Below are 7,775 nucleotides of genomic sequence, written 5' to 3'. Positions count from 1 at the left end.
CTCCCTTTCTTGCTGGGGTCAGAGAGCCGTAGCTTGTCTCCACTAGGGTGATCCAAGTGAAGCAGCAGCTCCTTTTCCTACACCAAAATGTCTGAGGTGTGCTCGTATCGCTGGTAGGAACCGGGCATCTTCAGCCCAGCTGCTGAAGAAGAGTGAGGTGAAGGCATCACAGGTAACAGAGCATACGGGCTCATGGTTGCACATCTTCTCCTTTGCAGAAACACACTGGAGCTGTGGCGGACTCTGGGGAAAGACAGCATTGGCATCTGTGTGCTGAGGCGCTTATCCGAGAAGCTGAAGAGAGTGGGAGACGACAGCTCCGAGCCCAGCTCGTCCAGTCGCAGGCTGGAGGACCACCAGCCTTCTCCGGAGTCCTTGACTGTACGTTCAGTGGCAGGGCTTTGCGTCTGCTCCCCCACACAAAGTCCGAGGCAAAGGCGTTGGGTGCCCTTTGCAAACGTCTCTGGACACTGCCAGGACGCTGTGCTGGGGCGTCTCCGCGTTAGCAGTTCGGGACGGCCGGGACAGCCGCTGCTCCCAGGCTGCAAGGCTGTCACGGATGCGGGACGTGCAGGCAGTAAAAGTGCCCCAGGCAGCCAGGGGGCCGGGGCTGGTGGCAAAGCTCTTGTTTAACAGGTGGTTCTCGGTCTAATTTCCCTGTAGGTCGCCTGTGCCATCTCAGAAGTGGTGTCTGTGCAGGCCGAGAAGGGGGTCCAGAGCTTGCTTCCCTCCCTCCTCCCTGGGCTCCTGCTGCAGGTCAGCGAGGCACTGGGGGAAGAGATGCTGTTTGCGCCCCTCAGCCCCTGGAGAGGGCTCTCTGAGGATCAGCGGCGAGAGGACAACGTGCGCAGGTCAGGAGCGGGAGGAGCAGGGAAGGGGGGCTTGAATTGCCTAGGCAAGCATGTTTGTTTGTTTCCTGTCCTGCTTCCTAGGCATGAGGCCACTTGAGGCTGCGGATTTGTTTTTTTCCTCCCATCCCCGTTTGTTTGGGGTTTCTTTTCTCTGTTTTTCTCTCGGGCAGGCTGTAATTATTGCATGATGGCTTGTCCAAAGTTTGTTTTCCTTACGGTAGAGATGTCTGTGTGCTGAGGGTCTTCCTGCGCGGTGACTTCCAGGGAGCACGAGCACAGCTGCCACATCCTCGTAGGGTTTGTGGCCCAGCTCTGACCACAGGCAGCTGTGCTTTCCTGCCCTAGAGGCCCTGCCGGTGTAATTCATGGCCTGTCAGGGTGCACCAACCATTGCACTCAGGCGGTGCTGCCTCCCTGCGGAGGTTCGAGTGGTCAGGTCAGTCCCCCCACAACATAACAGGGCACTTTGCCGCAGGGTGCCCTTAAGGCCCAGCTGGGGGGCCCCATCCCGGGAATTCTTTGTAGCACCGCGCTCTGCCCCTGCTCCCGCTCCTCAAGGGCAGGAGAAAGCTGGGGCCGTCTGTAGCCTGCAAGTCCCTCTGCGCAACGTGCTGGCGGCAAGGGCCCGTAGGGAGGGCTGTGGGTGCCTGGCATCGATTGAGCCTGGGGGCCCTGGGTTTTGTCCTTCTGTAAGTGGCTTGGGGCATTGCCAGGTCTAAGAAAGACAGTTGTTTTTTTGCCAGCTTTACAGACTTGGCGGCTACACAGCGTTGCTTCAGCGGTTCTTTGCCTCTCCCTCGATGGAGCTTGGGATGAGTGAAGAACCGGCTCGTAAAGCTGCTGAGCATTCTTGCTCTGCTAAGTCTTCCCCTCCGGAATGCTGCTGTGATCTGAGACTCCTCTGGCTCTTGTTCTTTCACCAGGCCTTTTTGCGAAACTCTTATGTCAGTGCGGAGCAAATGCACTCAGAAGAACTGGCTGACGCCGTCCTGGATGCAAAAAATGTCGGCGATGCTGGAGAGCCCCCACACTCATGCCGAGGGCATGTGCCTCCTGACGAGGTGAGAGCCCCAAGGCAGCATCTCACCACCTTCCTCTGGGTGGCTGCGTCCAGGGCAACGGCTGGCGGGGACCTTTCCTGCGTGCTCGGGGAGCTCTGCTGCAGGACAGAACAGCGCCTGTGCTGGAGGAGGGGAAGTCCGGGGTGGCAGCCTGCAGCCTTCCCGCCTGACCAGGCGTTGCCTCTTGTGCTCTTTGTGCAGAGTCCTGGTCCGTGCGCAGCTCATCTCACAGGAGCTGATTGAGAGCTTCTCCCAGTGGCTGGACTGCCCATCAGCAAACCTGCAGCTGACGGCCATGGCTTTCTTTGCTGAGGTGAGGCACTAGGAGGGCAGGAGGGCTCCAGAGGGCTTTTCTTAAAGGTATTGCTGCTTGGGCTGCCTCTTTCTGTGGGAAGAGATCAGAAGAAAGCGTCGCCATCGAGACTCGGATGGAAGCTCCTTTGTTCGAACCCTGTTTGTGTGCTGTGCCTGGGCTGAGGTTGTGTCCTGACTCTCGTGGATGTGTTGCTCTATTGTAGCTGATGAATGACCCGCCTATCGAGGGGAGGAACGTCCTGAAGATTCTCAGGGTCTTCACTGAGAAAGCACAGCACCGAAGCAGCACCATAAGGCAGATGGCAGCGAGAGCTCTGGGCAACGCAGTCAGCAGTGTGCCCGTGGAGGTGAGACGGATTTTCCTGTGCTCTGACTGGAGCCCCTCCCTAGCAAGACCCCGGGGGAGAGCTGCTTCGAGAGCCTGGACAGAGCGGCAAAGGCAAAAACAGGGCTCTTTCCTAAGGCCACGCTCCTTCCCCTGATGCCAGCAGGGCTGCCAAGGGAAAATTTGGTGCAAAATGTCAGCGTAACAATGCTTCGTAACAGAGCTGTCAGCCACGTAAAGAGCAGCTCTTTGAGGCAGGAAGAGCCCTAAGTCTGTGCGTGTCTTTGGCTTTGCAGGTGCGAAAGCACAGGAGACCTGTTGTACAGGTGCTGCAACAGAGCCTGGCGGACATTGCCTGTCCCGAGGTGGTTGCAGAAAGCATGGTGGCGCTAGCTGAGTTCGTGAGGGTGCTGCAGGCAGTGAACTTGGGATCGGCCTTTGAAGCCATCGCCAGGTCCACCAAGATGTTCTTCGAGTCTGTGAGTGAACCCAACTCTTTCTGCCGCTGGTCTGAGAAGTGGGGGGTGGGCAGGGGCCTGCACGCGCCGCGTGGATGGCCTCTGCTGGCTGAATGTCTGCTTTGGCCTCGTTACCCAGCTGACAAACGGGTTTCTGGGTTGCAGGAACTAGAGTACCTTCGCTACTCGGCACTATGTCTAGCATGTCTAGCTAGTTTACATGTCTAGCACTAGACATATAAAAAAAGGCCCAGCAATCCCGCCAAGGAGCCAACCCGCTAAGTTTGTAAGCATCTGCCTCGGTAAGTTTCTTATCAAACACGCACATTGGGAACAAACGCCGACTCCACGCCACCGGGCCCTGGGGGACGCAAAGCCCCATCTTGGGGAGGGCTGGCGTGCTGTTACAGCGTGCCCTTATGGCGTGCTGTTACAGCGTGCCCTTATGGCGTGTTGTTACAGCGTGCCCTTATGGCGTGCTGTTACAGCGTGCCCTTATGACACCGGGGCCATGGGCTCCACCCGCCGTGCCACAGTGGCGCCGCAAGCTCTGATTCGCTAAGAGGTGTCTCCGGGTGCCCCGGTGGAGTCCTCCCGGTCCATTGGGGAACTGGCTGGCACCATCTGGAACAGGCCAGAACCGGCCGTGCAGGCTGTGCCCGGGGCAGCCCCAGCCTTGGCTCCCTCAGGGCCGCTCCTGCAGCCCCCCGCAACCCAGCCCTCGCGCCCTGCCCCCAACGTGGGGTGGGAGGACGGGGCAGGGGGACGGGAGCAGGCCTCAGCCCAGAGGCGCTGAGCAGCGGCGGTGCGCTGGGCCCTGCCCCGCTCTCCCCTCGCCCAGCCTGGCTGTGGCTGCCGTCAGGCAGCTGAGGCACTCCGTCCCCCGGCATCGCACGTGCTGGCTGCTCCCCTCCCAGCCTCGTCCTGCACAGGGCTGGAAACGGTTCCGATCCCATCCCATCCCTGAGGACTGGGGTGAGGCCGACCTGCCCGCAGTGCCCAGGTCTCTCTCCTGGCCCACCTTGACGACAGGAGCGACGTTTGCTTTCTCCCAGTCCTCAGCAGCCTCTCCTGATCGCGGTGACATTTGAAGGATAATCCTGGGAGGCCTCACGGTGAGGTCCGCCAACTCCTTCAGAAGCCATTTGTGCATCCTGCCAGGCCTCGCCCCACAGGCTCCAGCGTGCCCCCCTGGCCCTGGGAAAAAGACCCTTTGTCCACAGTGGTGAGGCCACATTGAGTTGTATTTCCCCAAGTACACAGCGGTGAGACCACGTGCGGAATTTTATTGCCCACAGTGTGCCACAGTCACGGAGGGCTTTGTCTGCCGCCTGCCACGCTCGGGTGTCCTCAGTGCTGCTCAGGCCTTGGAAAGCTGCAACAAGACAGAAAGAGCTGTGAGCAGCCAGCCCAGGCAGCTGTCCCCCCTGCCACCCTGGAGCTGCTCCCCCCTGGCTGGCCGGCCCCTGGTGCCGGGCATTTGCCGGGCTGCTTCTGGGCTCTGACCTCTGCCCAGACCCACGGATCCGGAGCTCAGCCCCACGTGAACCGACCTGCTATCTGACGGAGCCTCAATTCCTTCTTCTTCTTCTCGCCAGGATGTCATCTAAAGTACAGAGCAAAGAGGCAAACATCAGAGCACTGCTCCACAGCCCTGGCTTCCCGCCCTGCCCTACGGCTGGGACACATACTTGGGGAGCCACTGTGCAAGGCTCTAAATATCACAACTTGATGGTTGCTAAAGCTTTTTAAGGAACTCGGAGGCAGGTTGCAATGAAAAGCCCTGTGTCCCTGTCTACCCCATCTTGAGCCCATGGTACACAGCACGGTGGGTGCTGTGGCTCAGCCTCCGGAGCAGGCCCCGGCAAGGATGAACCAGCAAGCTGGTGCCTGGCAGGCTGCGGGGGGCAGGCTGGACTCGCTGCCCACCACGCTGCCTGCACCTCCCCGGGACGGGGCAGCGAGCCAATCTGAGCATCGCCCCGTGAGGGGCCCGGCCACTCTGCTAGCGCCAGCTGTGTGGTGCTTCTCCTGCACACAGGCCAAGCTCTGAGCAACCCTGTCTGCCCTGTTCTGCAAAGGCAGGGCCCAGAGGAAAGAGGAAAGAGAAAGCAGTTGCTCCCACAGCTCAAACCAACCGGAACTTCTGGAACCCGCTTGGACCAGGAGTTTCTCCTTTGCAGTCTGGTAGATCATCTACCATTAAACACAGGATTTTATGTACAAATATATACATGACAATGCAGTCATGTCCAAAAGAGCTGGTGTGAATTCCTGTTCCTAACCCACTCCATGTGCAACAGGTCACATTTCAGTCACTGACAGCTTACAGGACTGCCCCTGTTAGCAATAGAAGAAGAAATAATACAATATTGTTTAATATGTTACATTTGCGATATACTGTTCCGAGGCTGTATCTTGGGAACCCCAAGATATTTGCCAGAGGATGAGAAATTAGCAAATCTCCTAAAGGCCCGAAAGAACTCTGATGGACGCTATGTAACCGCTACGGGCCAGATAGTAATATCCCCCTTGGTGATGCGAGAAATACTTCAGACAAGACATAATGAGTGTCACTGGGGTGCAGAGGCAATGGTACCATTTTTAAAACGTAGCATTGTCTCTACACATATGTTAACAATGGCAAAATCAATAATGTCAGCGTGCGATTTGTCTGAAAAATAATCCAGTAGCAAGAAAACATGCTGAAATGGGAAGAGTTAGAGTAGGAATAGAACCAGGAGATTACTGGCAAGTTGATTTTGTAGCGGTACCTAGGACTGGGGGATATAGGTATTTGTTAGTAGGGGTTGACACCTTTTTCGGATGGCCAGAAGCCCTTCCCTGTTGCACCAATCAAGCTAAAGAGACAGTAAAATGGTTATATAATGGAAAACCATTCCGAGGTTTGGGGTTTCCGTTAGGAATATCCTCGGATAGGGGACCCCACTTTGTTGCATCTGTGGTTAAAGACGTAAGCCGGCTATTAGGAATTTCTTGGAATTTACATACTGCATGGAGACTCCAATCTAGCGGACAGGTAGAAAGGACGAACCAAACTCTAAAGGGACAGATCAGTAAAATCTGCCAGGAAGCCAAAATACAATGGCCACAAGCTTTGCCTATAGCTTTACTGAGAATAAGGATAAAGCCAAGGAGTGGAATGTCAGTAAGCCCATATGAGATAATGTATGGAAAGCCTTATGAATCCCCAGAACCAAATCCTAATATGCATATAACAGGGAGCCAGGATGTTTATAATTATATATTGTCTCTTGGTAAAACTTTAGCTCAACTTCAAAGTGTTCTGGTGTGGAACCGACCGTTGTCACTGGAAAATCCTGTCCACGATATTCAGCCAGGTGACCGAGTGTACATTAAAAACTGGAATGAAGAACCCCTGAGAGAACGGTGGGCCGGACCTTATCAAGTATTATTGACTACTTTTACAGCTGTAAAGGTAGAAGGGGTGGATGCTTGGATTCATTATACTCGGGTGAAAAAGGTTCCCGAATTTTGGTCAGTGCGAGCAATCGGAAATACAAAACTACAGATGAGGCGCGTATAACCATACAATGTTGGGGTTCTTAACAACGGTAACGATAACAGTAATTGTTTTGTGTAAATACCTTGTAATTGAGTTCCTAGAAATACCAGAAAAATATAAGAAAGAGGAAATATTCGAAGGAGAAAATGTTACTTTGGAATGTCGAATGCATAACAATAAACCAATAACAATTAGCTCTCTACAGGTGGTCTGGGAAAAAATAAATGACTCCGGACAGAGCCAGGAAATATACGTAGACACAACCAGGGACAATACAGGATTGAAGGCTGGATGGAAGGGGAAGGCGTACGTAAGTAAAACCATAGAATTGGGACAACAACTGAGAGGAGCTACCACCTGAACCCTGTTTAGTGTTACTAAAGTCAACAAAGGAAACTAGCGGTGCATGGTAACACATGAAAATAGCCCAGATTACGGGATAAGAGAAATATTGGTATATCCGAAATTGGATAAAGGAATATTGGTAGCCCACCGAAAAGGATCTAGAAGAAAAAGAGAGGGCCAGGTACCATGGACACAAGTGGTACAGATCCCACACAGGCAACCATCAGAGAATTTACTGGTCGGATGGATTAAAGATTTTGCCATAATTAAAGGAACTGATAGAATTACTGCTTGTATGCCCATTCCAAAAGCAACGGGGGACCCGCTTGAGTGGGGTATAATAACCTCCCCACTGCCCCAAGTAAAAGGAAATGAAACAATTCAATGTAAAGAAGTGAAAGTTTTAGAGAGGATAAATGTTACACAATGCTATAGGAAACTGAGCCCCCCCAACATCAAGGTCTGAATGTGAAAAGAAGAACTACCAATTCATAACGATAGGCAGATTTAAGAATGTGGGACAGTGTTATTACGACAAACTACGTGTAGTAGAAGGAGTTAGAGAAAAGATTGTTTGGGAATGTCAAGAGAAAAATGAGCCAAAAGGAATGAAAGGGTGGGATAGTTCTTGGACAGTAAGTTTATTGCAGAAATTCCAGTATGGAGGGAATACATCATGGTGTATTAAATGGCAGGTTTCCCTGCAGAATGGAACTGATCAGTTTTATACAGTAAGCCGGGTTGATAGTAGTGGTAGACAAGAGTCAACAAAGGTAGCTTGGTGGACTTGTGAGAAGAAATACACTTGCGACAGTAATAATGAAGATATCAAGCACTTACTTCCGGTATTGATAGCTCTTAGGGCAGGATGTG

This window comes from Anser anser (genome assembly GCF_964211835.1).
Source record: "Anser anser genome assembly, chromosome: 4".
Lineage (NCBI taxonomy): Eukaryota > Metazoa > Chordata > Aves > Anseriformes > Anatidae > Anser > Anser anser.
Note: the sequence above shows the minus strand (reverse complement) of the source record.